Source organism: Crotalus tigris, unplaced genomic scaffold (genome assembly GCF_016545835.1).
Source record: "Crotalus tigris isolate CLP2741 ecotype Arizona unplaced genomic scaffold, ASM1654583v1 scf7180000017742.2353718, whole genome shotgun sequence".
NCBI lineage: Eukaryota > Metazoa > Chordata > Lepidosauria > Squamata > Viperidae > Crotalus > Crotalus tigris.
In genome coordinates, this window is record NW_024096609.1 from 612,633 (window position 1) to 626,936 (window position 14,304).

Below are 14,304 nucleotides of genomic sequence, written 5' to 3' on the forward strand. Positions count from 1 at the left end.
TTGTACCACTTTTAGGATATGGCAATATTCGAGTACCACCAGTCGCCTAGCAAGGTGTCAAAAACTTGATGACAAAAAAAAGTGATGAAGTATAGGTAGTCCTCGACTTACAACAGTTTATTTAGTGACTGTTCAAAGTTACAATGGCACTGAAAAAAGTGCCCCCAAGCCATAGCTGAGGAAGACGCCTGCCCACCCGCCCAGCGGCGCTCTTCCTCCTGTCCGAGGTTTCCATTGTTGTGAGCATTTCTGTGGAGGATTGGCAGCGGGGTGGGGTGGGGGTGTTTGGTTTTTATTCCCCCCATCTGCTGCATGGTTGCAGCAGGTTTTGCTCACTTCACATGACCCTGGGACACTGTGACTGTCATAAATATGAATCAGTTGCCAAGCATCTAAATGTAAATCACAAGACCCTGGAGGTGCTGCAACATTCCAGCTGATCGGCGCTTCTGGGCTCAGCAGATCAGACGGAGCCTGGCGCTGATCCTGGTGCTTCTGCTGAGCCCTGACAGCTCTGCAGCTCCAGTCATCTCTCCCTCAGGCTTGTGCGGTGCTGCCACCGGTTCAGCTCATTCCTCTCCCCTGCTACCACTTTTCTAGGATGGTTGCGTACCACCTGCCAGGTGCCAATGTACCACAGGTGGTACCCGTACCACTGGTTGAAAAGCCCTGCCTTAGACAACCATAAGAACACCTAGGGATCAGCTTTATCGTTTCTCCCTTTTCCACGAGAGAGGAGGTGGAACGAAAGAACCGAGAGAAAGGGAACTATTGTATTTTCACAAATTATTTCAGAAAAGGCTGATAAACATATTAAAATCAGTCACCCTCCCTGGGCAAGTTTTAAAAGATTCAGAAGTATGGCTCAACAGAAAGTGTAGAGTAAGAGGATAACGAAAGTAGGCAGGTTATCTAAATTCTTCAGTACCTCCCACGTTTTCCTAAACTCACCTACATGCTGTAAATGAAAGCCTTCCTGTACACCTGAATTTATTTATTTATTTATTTATTTATGAGACTTATATACCGCTTTAAGTGCAAGCACTCTCTAAGCGGTGTACACCAGTAAGCAATGTATATATATATATTTACATTGCCCCCAACAATCTGGGTCCTCATTTTACCTACTCGGAAGGATGGAAGGCTGAGTCAACCTTGAGCCGGTGAGATTTGAACCGCTGACCTGCTGAACACAGTCAGCTAAAGTGGCCTGCAGTACTGCACTCTAACTGCTACGCCACCTCGGTATGAATGCTACATACTCGGAAGCATAAATCTTTCTGGGAACATTATCCTACCAATTGATTATTTGGGTGACAACACTCAAATCATCGTGCAGTCCTTGGGATATTTGAAATGTATTCATGTCTGAGATGCATAACACTCAATATACTAGAATTTGCTGCTTGATTTTTATTCATGAAATTTTTAGTAATTATTCTTCAGAATCTGAAGTCTGACCTGAAAGATACAGAATTCTCGTCTGGCATAAGAAAGTGTTTCTGGAATATCACTGAGAAAATTGTATCAGTGCAAATTTGTCAGAAATCAAGCCATCTTTACTATAACACCCACACCATCTTGATTCAGAAATGAATTTCACCAGGACAAGCTTTTTATTCACCTCACATTTTGTGGAACTTCAAAAATTATTTGGAGTAGTTTTCATATACAGTACACATTATTGTCTTTGATCATAGCTGGTTAGTAAAATGGTCATTTGATTTCTTAATAATAGCAAGCAAAAAAATGTAATGAAAGTCTGCCCTCTTGGGGGAAAATGTGGCACTACCACGCTTGTTCTTGAGAAAATGTGCATTTTGAAAGGCTCCCAATTTCCCCTAAATACAAACATGTAGGCACATTCTCTTCTTTATAATGTACAATTTGATTTTTTTTTTTAAAAAAAAAAAAAAGTGATGGAATTACATTTGCCAGATTTCTCTTTGTGAATAGATCTGTTTAGCAGGAACAGTGAAAACAAAAGTAAATTTTTCAATAGGCTTTTTGTTGTTTTGGATATAGTTTAGAGAATACAGCCTTTATACATACAAATCCTTTTGCAGAAAATCTTGTTATGGGCAACCCAAATAACATATTTTCTTAACTTTTTGAAACTTGTATCAGAGTAGACAATTGCTAAATGACTAGAAGTCAGAAACTGCTGCTTTGAATGGGCATAGCTTTTATTTCTCTAGGCTAGGAATCCCAAACCCCCAGTCCGTGGATGGCACCAGTCCATGGCATGCCAGCAAACAAGCCATGCAAACAAGCCCCTTCAGAGGGATGCAGGCAGCATGAGAAACCACTTCCCCTCTGGTCCACAGAAAAACCTCTATCTGTGGAACTGGTCCCTTGTCCCCAAAAGGTTGGGGGCTGCTGCTTTAGGCAAGAAAGGGTCACAAAGAAGCCTTCAGTGCATCCCTACATAGGGTCCTTCCAATGAGAGGTCATCTTTGATGCCTACACAGCAACAAAATATGATTAGAAACTTCAAGTATCAGTGATAGATTGCTATGCAACTCCCTACAACAAAGTTGACTAATGAATAATTTTAAGAAGAAACTGTGTGTGTGTGTGTGTGTGTGTGTGTGTGTGTGTGTGTTCGTAGTCAAATTAACTATGGCAGCTAGCAATGTGTCTCTAAATACCACTTGTTGGAAATTGGCTGCTGACTTCTATCCTGCTTATAAGATTCCTAGAGGCATCTGATTGGCCAGTGTGAGACACATTGCATAGCAGGATTTTTGATCTGATAGAATTAAAGTTTAATTTCTCTCTTCTGGAGGTAAGATGCCAATAACAAGTCAAGAGAATGAAGATGCTTTTTTAGTTTATTGGGATGTTCCCATTTAAAATGCTGGTAACAGCTACAAAGACAACACGCATGTTTATTAGCATTCGAACCAGACAATCTATATGTATGGTCAGTCTTTGTGACCACATTTCTATACAAATATGTTTAATTGTTCTTGTATGGAAGTAGATTTTGAACTTGCTGAATCTTTAAGATCTCAACTTATTTCTGTAACTGACTCTGTAGGAGTCGTAGGAAAACAACTGGAAATGAAAGTCACAACCAGACATTGAAGACTTAAGCAATACATAAAAGGAGGCAGAATACCTCTTTGGAAAGATTATTCTCTGCACATTGCACCATAAATCTATACAAAATAATCTTTTAGAACAGTGATGGCGAACCTTGTAGAGACCAAGTGCCCAAACTGCAATCCAAAACCCACTTATGCATCATTGAGTGCTGGGTGGGTGTGGCCCATTGGCTGGGTGTGGCCCATTGGGTGGGCATGGCCCATTGGGTGGGTGTGGCTGCAGTGGTAACAGCAGACTGGGTGGGACTAAAAAGTTCAATCAATGAATTCCAACTTTGCAAGATCTTTTTTTTTTCCTGCGAGAAGTTGAAATTGACTGGTTGAACCCCCCCCCTTTTTTTTTTTTTTTTTGCACATGGCAGTGGAGGCCTGAAGCGAAAAGGTTTTATAAAACCCAGCTGAAGGCCTAGGACTGGGGCAATGGAGTGCGTGCCCACAGAGAGGGCTCTGAGTGCCACCTCTGGCACGCGTGCCATAGGTTCGCCACCACTGCTTTAGAAACTTAAGTTTTGTACTTGTAAATACACATACACAATTGATTTAGCTTTCATTTATACTTCTGATTCATTTTTTTTTCAAGCTTTGGAGTAACAAGATTTAGCTGAGCACAGTCACAGTGACTCAAACTTGAAAGTGCCGCAATTGTTTCAAAATTATTGTTACATAAAAGAAAAAAAGACCAGTGCTGTGAATTAAATGTAAACAATAAATGCTATCTAGTCAATAGGGGGTGCTCTTGACCATGCATCTTTCAGTAATATAATTTAGAAGCCAATGAATTTCAGAATAGCCTTGAACTTGCCAAAACAGATTTCATTTACTTAAGGTAGATTATATTTCATTTCATACACTGTACTAAGATTTAGTGTTAACTTAGTGTGACATTAAATATAAATTCCTGGGCTTTATTCAATAAACTATGGTCAAGCAAATCACAGCTTAGCAAACTCAATTGGTGTAAAATTGAGAATTTGTCTTACAATAATTCATCTCAGTAGACGCTAGTCTGCCCCAATCTGGTGTTCTCTGGAACTATTCTTCACATGCATTATACTTCACTTTAGTTATATCAGATGGCTCAGCAGTTAAAGATGCTGAGCTTGGTCAGCTGGAAAGCTGACAGCCCAGGTTGGAAACCCAAGTGCTGCGTGACAGGGCAAGCTCCTGTTATTTGCACCAGCTCCTGCCCACATCGTAGTTCGAAAGCGTGCAAATGGGTACCACTTCGGTGGGAAGTGTTCAGTGCGACTTGGCATACAATTATGCTGGCCACATGACCATGGAAATGTCTTCGGATGATGCTGGCTCTCGAGATGAGCACCACCCCCTACAGTCAGAATCAACTGGACAGAGGAAACCTTTAGTTTTTAGTTATATCACAGCCATTTTGGTTGGGAATTCTGGAAGTCAAAAATCCATCACCTCTGGAGAGCATTGGTTTGGGCAAGATTGATCTATTCTTACTGGCAGAAACTCTCAAAGACTGAACGGATAGAGCTGAGGTCTGTTTTACATAGAAACACATGATTTTCACAGGTTCTTGAAATGAATCGGTATGATGGAGGAGGTAAGGTGTTGAACTAGAAATAAGAAGACCAACGTTCATGTTCGTAGCAAGTGGAAAATCACTGGATGGCTTTCATCTTTCAGCTCAGCCTATCTCCTACATTGGCTCATTTGTATTTCATATATTTGTTCTACGATTCAATCCTACTTTGAACATAATTGCCTCAAAGTACTTCTTTTATACCGAGCACTCAAGTTTATATTCAATGCATAGTCACTGAATAAACATTCATGCCTGATCCTATCTCCTACATGCACACTTCTTAAATAACCCACTCTTATTGCATATTTGGGTTGCTTTTTTTTTTGTTCAACTTATGAAGCAGGAAAATATTTTATATGCAATCTTTCTTTTTGCTTCTTTCAACAAAAATTATTTTCTCATAAATAAATATACTATATCTGCATTTGTATATCTGAAAAATTTTCCATTCATTTCTTCATATTTATTAAATGTTCTTCCAAGGTACACAGATGTTGTTACCTGGAATTGTTTGCTTGGTTTTCCTCATCACACTCAAGTGCTTTGATCTTGCAAATAATAATTTTTAGATCCAAACTTCTAGTTACAACATGCAATATTTTTAACATTCATTTAAAACGATTTTGAGTGAATGTTCACAGCCATCACTTTAGTATTATTTGAATTCAAATGTATGGGTGCATTCGTGTCCCCATCAACATACCTCTAATGTTACCCTAAGCATTCCTTAAATCTATAAATGCATTAAACAAATAAAGGAATATTGAACATTCTTGTCCTACATCCTGCTTAAAATTAGGCCTTTTGTTAAACATTCCCATTCTTTTCTTGAATTGGCTTAACAGTCACTCTATGCTGCTCAGTTCACATGAAGTGACCTGTCTTCAAATCTGTACAAAACATTCCATAATTCAGACCTGTTCATGTGCTGTTTGAATAGATAGTCCTTGACTTACGATCACAATTGAGCCCAAAATTTATGTGGTTAAGTGAGACGATTATTAAGTGAGTTCCCCCCCATTTTAAGACCTTTCTTGCCCCAGTTGTTAAGTGAATCACTGCAGTTGTTAAGGTAGTAACATGTTTCTTAAGTGAGTCTGGCTTGACTTCGCTTGTCAGAAGTTCACAAAAGGGGATCGCATGTCTCCAAGACCCTGCAACATATTTATGACATAATATTTATGAGTCGGTTGCCAAGTGCCTGAATTTTGATCATGTGACACTGGGGGAGCTGCAACAGACATAAGTGTGAAAAAATGGTCATAAGTCCCTTTTTTTCTGTGCCGTTGTAATTTTGAACAGCCACTAAACAAACTGTTGTAAGTTGAGGACTACCTGTATGCTTTCTCTAGAACAGTGATGGCGAACCTTTTAGAGACCCAGTGCCCAAACTGCAACCCAAATCCCACTTATTTATCACGGGGGGCCGCGTGGGCGTGGCCACGGTGGTCATGGCAGACGGTGGGTGGGGCCAGGGCAGCAGGGGCCAGTCCCTCACCATCTCTGGGGCATGGCATGGGTGCCCACAGAGAGGGCTCTGAGTGCCACCTCTGGCACGCATGCCATAGGTTCACCACCACTGCTTTAGAACAACAAATATACAACGTTCTTTACCCTCTCAGTCAAAAATTTCCAGTCACCTGCGAAAGAGCACAGGTCTTGTCTGCCCAACAACCTCCTGGCATATAGCCTTGTTATGCTGTCCATATTTCGCTCGTTGCTCCTTTTTGTAACTAATCAAATTTTCCCAAAATTTCCCAGGGTCACTTAATAAACTACGGTAATCGCTCTGTAAATTTGTCATTCACTTTTGTTATGGGATATAGAGGTGGCTCCGTTAATACAGTAAAGGGAAAATATGAAGCAGATTATACAGACAGCAGCAGGAACAAAATAGCCCAGGGGGAAAAAAAATCCTGAAATGATCTCTACTAAGAGTATGAATTGGTACAATCACTTTAGTCATAAACTGGTCTGAATTGTTTCTTAGCTACAATAAAGGAAGAATGTCTATAAAGAATGCAGTTGCTATAGATCAGGGGTGTCAAACTGCCGGCCCGCGGGCTGGATGCATCATAGCGAAACCGCACCCACCCCATTGCCAGCAATGGCAAAAAAGTAGCGATACGTCACAACATGTCACGTGATGTGAGTTTGACACCCCTGCTATAGGTCTTTGGGAAAAGTGGTGCGTACAAAACAGAATGCAACCTTACCTAGTTATTTCATAATTAATTATATGAACAGCAGTTAAATGAATATAAAACATATATATTTGCTCTTGTTTCTACCTGAGCATCTTTTCCTTTGCTTGAGACATGACTAATAATACTCTTTTCTGCTGTTGTGCCAAATTTATTTTGCAACTGTCACATATATTTTCTGGAATGATACCTAATAACAATATATGTGGTTTCAAATTTTATTCTTAGGATTATTTTTTAAATATTTTGATGTATTTCTTTCCATATTTTTGAGTTTTTGACATAACCACCGCATGTGTAGCAAGCAATAAGTATCAATATCTATAATTTCCTTTTGGAGTTAGAGGCGTATTTTATCATTTCCCTTCAGTTTATTGCATCTGTCTTCTTCATTTGTAACAACCTTCTCCTACCAGATATATACCAGCTTGTTAAACGACAACTGCCACTGATTTTTTAGTTGAACATTCAAAGGCAATGAATATACAACCAGGGCAAATGCTAGAAAGAGTTATGAGTATGTTAAAATTAAATTTTGTTGAATAGTCACAATTATACGTTGAGCACAAAATAAAGAATCAGATAACCTTTCTGGTCAGAAATTCCCCCATATACGACAATGGATGGACTCCTGGAACCACATGTGCACCTTCCTGAGAGGTTAGTCTAGGCCAGCGGTTCTCAACGTTTGTATGACGGCGACCCCCATCACACAAACGTTCTGCGCATGCGCGGCGAGGCGCCGCCCCCATGCGCGGCGCCGTCCCCTAAGGGGAGAAAATGGCGGATCGCCTTCTTTGGCAACCCCCCAAAAAATGGTCGATCGACCCCAAATGGGGTCGCAACCCATAGGTTGAGAACCGCTGGTCTAGGCTGAGATTCATTTTCTAAGATTAATTTATATACAGCTAGTCCTTGACTTATGACTACAATTGAGCCCAAAATTTCTGTTGCTAAGTGAGAAATTTGTTAAGTGAGTTTTGCCCCATTTTATGACCTTCTTTTGCCACAGCTGTTAGGTGAATCAATACAGTTGTTAAGTTAGTAACAGGGTTGTTAAGTGAATCTGGCTTCCCCATTGACTTTGCTTATCAGAAGGTTTGCAAACCGTCATAATTATGAACCAATTGTCAAGGATCTGAATTTTGATCACATGACCAGGGGGATTCTGTAATGGTCGTTAAGTGTGAAACATGGTCATGTACTATTATTCTAATTAATCATGCCGATTAACATAATACTTGTTATTCCCCAGGATATACTGACCAAGGTAATTCAGTTAACAATTTCATCCTCTCCTATCAAAATGAGAAAAGAGAGTGTTCCTGGGCAGTACCATTATAATCTTTTTTTCCCCACTTGGTTATTGAACCAAGAACATTTTAAACTTAATGGAAAATAGTTTAAAAGCCAAAGAATACATTAGACAGCATTTCTCAAATATAGGAAGAAAGCAAAATACAAATCACATTTAGTAAAGAACCAGTCTGTGCACAGGAAGAGGAAGTGCGGGATACGTGTCTCTTCCTTCATAGGGCCACGGCAAATGGTCACCTAGGTGGGAAAGGTTGGGAAAGGTTCATCTCATTACCTTCCAACATCTCACAGAATTTTCTGTCCTTGATATCTATGTGAGAAGCATGGAAATATGTATTCATAGATATATTCATAAACTGAGATAATGTTATTATCAATGCTTCAGTTTGCATGAAAAGACTACACATCTTGAAGAGTACATGCATAGGCTTTTTTTGTTGTCATCATAGAAGGAGGGATGGCAGGATCTTGCTTGAGATTTTTAACATCCAAAAAATGACTTACCTGAAAGCTTAATTATCTGGATGTTACCTGCATTTACTTATATCTCATCTCTATATATAAAAAACCCAACCCTAACCAGCCTTTGCATATAATTCTGAACATTGAGGACTAGGCTTTGAATGTATTCACTGCAATTTTCTTCATTCAGTGGTAAATGAGGTGCATTTTGACAAATTCAAAGGCTTGGTGCAAATAAAGGTGACAGTGCAGTTGGCTTCAAAATGTGTTGGAGGAAGTAAATATTATGCCATGTCATATTTCCACCCTATAAACTATGACTAAACGATTGTATCTTTATGGGCCTTGAAAAACTAAGGGTAAGAGCATGCAGAACACGGGTGTCAAACTTGCCATGTCACGTGACGTGTCACAACGTATCGTGACTTTTTTCGCATTGCCGGAGCTGGGGTGGGTGCGGACTCTGCATGATGCAACTGGACTGCGGGCCGACAGTTTGACACCTCTGATGCAGAGGATCTCAATAAGCTCAGCACTACCTCACCCATAATGAACTAAGTAAATATGCAGTGATATTAATATTTTTCTTCTAATTTTCTGTCTGCAGCTTCTCCTTGGCAGCATATTAATCAAGTCTATAGTCTTTACTCTATATACTACCTCAAAAGTTTCTTCACTGTTGATTCAAGCATGCCCAGGTTTATAATAGACAAATAAAAGGAACCATAACAATTAGTTTTCTATTGCTATCTTTTAGTAGAATTTTTTTTTTCTACTCTTGTTATTTTAATGTGGCATAAACTTTTACATTGGCATGTTCAGAGTCAATTGCTAGTGAAAATCAGCTACAACCTAGGAAACATTGTGCCATTACAACCGTGCAAATAGTTTGCTTCTTGGCCCTCTTGCTTATTTTAAACAGGAATCTACCTATATGAGATCAGAAATGAAAATGAAAGAAAACCAGGAAGAATGACAGGGAATGGAGTTTCTGAAAGGGTTCTGCTACAACTTTCATTAACATTGGAAATACCCATAATATGATTTTAGGGAGTAAGCTTTTTATTTCTCAGTAATAGTTTCTATACTATTTAAGGTATTTGCTAGAGTTTATGCCTCCCTTCAAGCAGCAGCACCTCTAATATTTAAGACATTTACAGATCCCGAGAAGCTGGAATTCTTGAATCTTATGTGGTTCTGTGCTAGATAAAAACAGATTAATATAGATTTATACAGGCTTATCTAGAAAGCATAATTCTAAGGAAGCAATGAGATTTCTAAAAAAATACGTAGCAGGGCTGGGCCAGGTGGAGTTTTAAAAATTGCTATTTAGGAATATATAATTTTTTCCAACCAACCAACCCTAAGTATACAAAAGCCATTGCTTAGGATACCTGATTTATAGAATATTTTTCAAATATACTTTTAAAAGTATATTTTATACCTGTTTTATAACTATATTTTTATATGCAAACTGTTGCCACGATCTCACTAATTCAGGAATTCATATAACATACTAGTGTGTATTCAGGATGTTATTTTCCTTCGAATTTACATAAAACGACACTATTAACAATGGAGGTAAGTGTATCTAGTCCACCATCATGAAAAAGATGAAAAGTCTCTTCCATTTGTTTCATTATTCTGTTAGATAATAATATGCAGCAGGATAAAGCCAAACTTCATGATTACAAAATGGTAACTTTATTCATCTGTCTTTAATTCTGCTCTGATTCTTGGCAACTTCATTTGACCCTGAAATTTAGAAGCAACAGAAGTTGGTTTGAGCATATATTTATTTACAAAAATCTATTGCAGAGCTTTTATCACAATTATTATCTTTCTGAATCAATTAGTTATATAACAAGAAAGTAGAAGACCTGGAATGGTTTCTTTGCAGAGATGGTAGCCAGGATGCTCAACTGCTCAAAAATAATTTCCAAAATGCTTGCAAATTATCTGATCCTTATGTATTTGGCAATTGGGGTCTTTCACTTAGCAATTGCACAGTTAGAACAAGCTGTTTTCATTTTATGCTTTTCCAAACACAAAATGGATAGTTTTGTCCATGCCAGTTATGTTTGTCATCTCATTTGGACTGCTCACTACTAGGCTGAGCCTTCTGCAGCATAATGAACAAAAGCAAGTTTGAGGTACTGAATCTGCATATTTTAATTCTGTGTGCCTTCTCTCCCCCCCCCTAACAATTGGAAAGCAGTCGTTGTATCTTGAACAACAATTTATCCAAGTTTAAATGAAGTCAGTTCACTCATTTTGACAATGGAGGTACAACTACATTGATGAGTATCCTAATTCCAAGGAACTCCTCTGATATAATTGTTTTCATTCCATCTATATCAACAAAACACATGTGATGTGACTATTACTCCTTTTCACAGTTGTCTAGTGTTTCATCAGGCAGCATGACATGCTGGTTAAAGAAGTAATTTCTTTTCTGATAGGTTTCACACATGATAATCAATTCATGTTCATATTCCTCCCTTTCTGTCTCCAAAGGACAACAAAGGCATTTTACATTATCTAGCAACAGCAAAATAGCAGAACAATAAAACCAATGCATACCATGGCAAACAAGTAGTGTGTTTTAAAAGATGAATTTGGTTTTACGATATCTTTAAAAAGACCCAAATGTTAACCATTAAAAGGATATCCCCAGCAAAGAAAATTCTCTACCACATCCCCTTTTTGCTTTCCATACTTCTAATGCGAGAAGCCCCTCTTACTTCTTTTTGCTTGCACAAAATGAATAATCGCCAGGAAATTGTGATTACAGGAACTCCTCAACTTACAACCACAACTAGGACCAGAATTTCTATCACTAAGCAAAGTAGTTGTGCCCAATTTTATGATCTTTTTTTGCTATGGTTCATAATCAAATAACTGAAGTTGTTAAGTGAATCACATAGTTCCATGGTGGCGAACCTATGACACGCATGCTGTCGCCCCAGTCCTATGCTCTCTGTGGGCAGGTACATCATCGCCCCAGTCCTAGGCCTTCAGCTGAGTTTTATAAAACCTTTTCGCTTTGGGTCTCCACCGCCGTGTGCAAAAAAAAAAAAATTCAATCAATTTCAACTTCTTGCGGGAAAAAAAAAGATCTTGCAAACTTGGAACTGATTGATTGAACTTTTTAGTCCCACCCAGTCTGCCGTTACCACCGCAGCTACACCCACCCAATGCACCACACTCACCCGGCACCCGACAATACATAAGAGGGTTTTGGATTGCAGTTTCAGCACTCGGTCTGTAAAAGGTTCGTCATCACTGACATAGTTATTAAGTGAATCCAGCTTCCCTCCTCACTGACCTTTTGCTTGTCGGAAGCAGGCTGGGAATGCTGTCAATGGTGATCACATGACCAAGGATCTGCTGCAACTGTCATAAATACCATGTTTCCCTGAAAATAAAACCGAGTCTTATTTATTTTTTTTGCTTCCAAAAGAGGCACCAGGTCTTATTTTCAGGGTAGGCCTTACCTCACCTCCAGCACTGACAGCTCCACCCAGCCAGTCCACTTCTTCTGGGGCCAAAGTTCTGCAGCTGCATTCGGGCCTGCATTTTGCAGTCAGGCCTTTCCAGAAGGCCTAAGCCATAGCTTGGTGCTCAGCTGCTGAGGTCTTGCAGAACCAAACTATGGATTGAATCCATAGCTCGGTTCTTGGCTGCACAGGCCTTCCGGAACGCCCTTTGACTGAAAAATGCAGGCCTGGCTGCAGAAGAGACCTCAGAAGAAGAAGTGGGCCAGCAAGGAGAGGCCTGGCTGCAAGGTAAATGGGGGTGGGGTGGGTGGGGCAGCTCTACCCCCCACCTCCACCCTAGCTTGATTTTTAGGTGTGTGCCTCGCCCCAAAACTAGGGCTTATTTTTGGGATAGGGCTTATATTAGGCCCACCCCCAAAAATCAAGCTAGGGCTTATTGTTGGTGTAGGCCTTTCTTTCAGGGAAACATGGTACTTGCTGGTTTGCCAAGCACCCAAATTTTAATTAGGTGGCTGTATTGGGGAATGCTGCATTGGCTGTAAGTGCAAGGACTTACTGTTATAAGTCACTTTTTTGGGTACTGTTGTAACTTTGAAGCGTTTATACAGGTAGTCCTCAACTTATGACCATAACGGAGCACCACATTTCTATTGTTAAATGAGGCATTTGTTAAGTGAGTTTTGCCCCATTTTATGACTTTTCTTGCCACAGTTGTTAGGTGAATTGCTGCAGTGGATAAGTTAGTAACCTGCTTGTTAAGTGAATCTGGTTTCCCCAGCAACTTTGCTTGTCATATCACCTTGGGACATAGCAACAGTCATAAATACGGTATGAACCGGTTGTTACGTGATTAAGGGGATACTGCAAAGGTCATAGCTGTGAAAAAAGTTCATGTCACTTTTTTTCAAAGCCATTGTAACTTTGAACAGTCACTAAATGAACTTTTGTTAAGTCAAGGGCTACCCATATATTGTAGTAGAAAAAGATACTTTCAGGAACCTTTGATTCCTCTTTGGCTAGGGTGGCCTTTTCTGTGATTCTTAACATACTGCTGCTAAACTCTTTTTTGGGAGGGATATGCAAATAAATGAGAGGAATAGTGAAAATTTGTTCTCTTGTGCCTGCCTGTTTGAGGTGCAGGCACAGAGGCTGCAAAAAGGGTTTACTGCACATCAAACCATAACTAATCACTTAATGGTAAATCTAATTATTGCTTTGAAGGTTTAGTAGCAAAATAATGCTATTTTGAAAAATAAAGATCATTGCTCTAGCTTTTGGCATTGCTGGCTATGACTTCTGGGAAATGCAGTTTAAGCAAGGCAGCAAATTGGGTCCCCTTGCGAAGACTGAGGCCAGGCTGCTTTAGCTGTTGGGTTCCACCAGCACGGGGTCACACAGCTCTTTTGGCTTTGATCTCAGGTTTCTCATTTTACATCCATCAATGTCACTTGTTATCTATAGCTTCTTTTGTCCCTTTCTAATTTTTCCCTTCCCTTTCTTATCTATAACAACCTGATTTTGAAATTTCAAGGAAATGGGGTGACAAGAGGAAAGGTGGAAGGAAGAAGACAAACCCTGCACCTAAAAAGACTTTATTATAGCACATATAGAAAAATAACCTCTAAAAGATAACACAGCAGTTTGGATCTGATTATGTGGATCCCATCTGCATCCCCTTGCTATATTGCCAGGAAAAACCATCTTCATTTCCGCTGCTTCATCCTTCAAAGAACACTTTTTTTATCTTAAGAAAGAGTTAAAGGGAGAAGAAAATCCAGAAGAAATTTGATAGGATTTGGAATCATGCCATTGTCTTCACTCAGTGTTGTTTGTACACTGTTACTGGATCAGCACTGTCGACCCTTTTGTCAGAACCCCCATGCTTAGGAAAATCCTTTTAAAAAAATCTTTATAGATATGAGATAGTGATGAAATCTCGGCTATATATAGAATATATCACATGTAAAAGCTCCACAACGAACCTAAGAATTGAATGTGTTTTTACAAGAGTAGACTGAATCTGGCATCTACTGATTCACAATATATAAAAGAAATATTAAGCTGACATTATTTAAAACATACCTTTTTAAATTGTGGAAGGCAGAAGCAACGGAAATTGTAGAATAGAATAGAATAGAATAGAATAGAATAGAATAGAATAG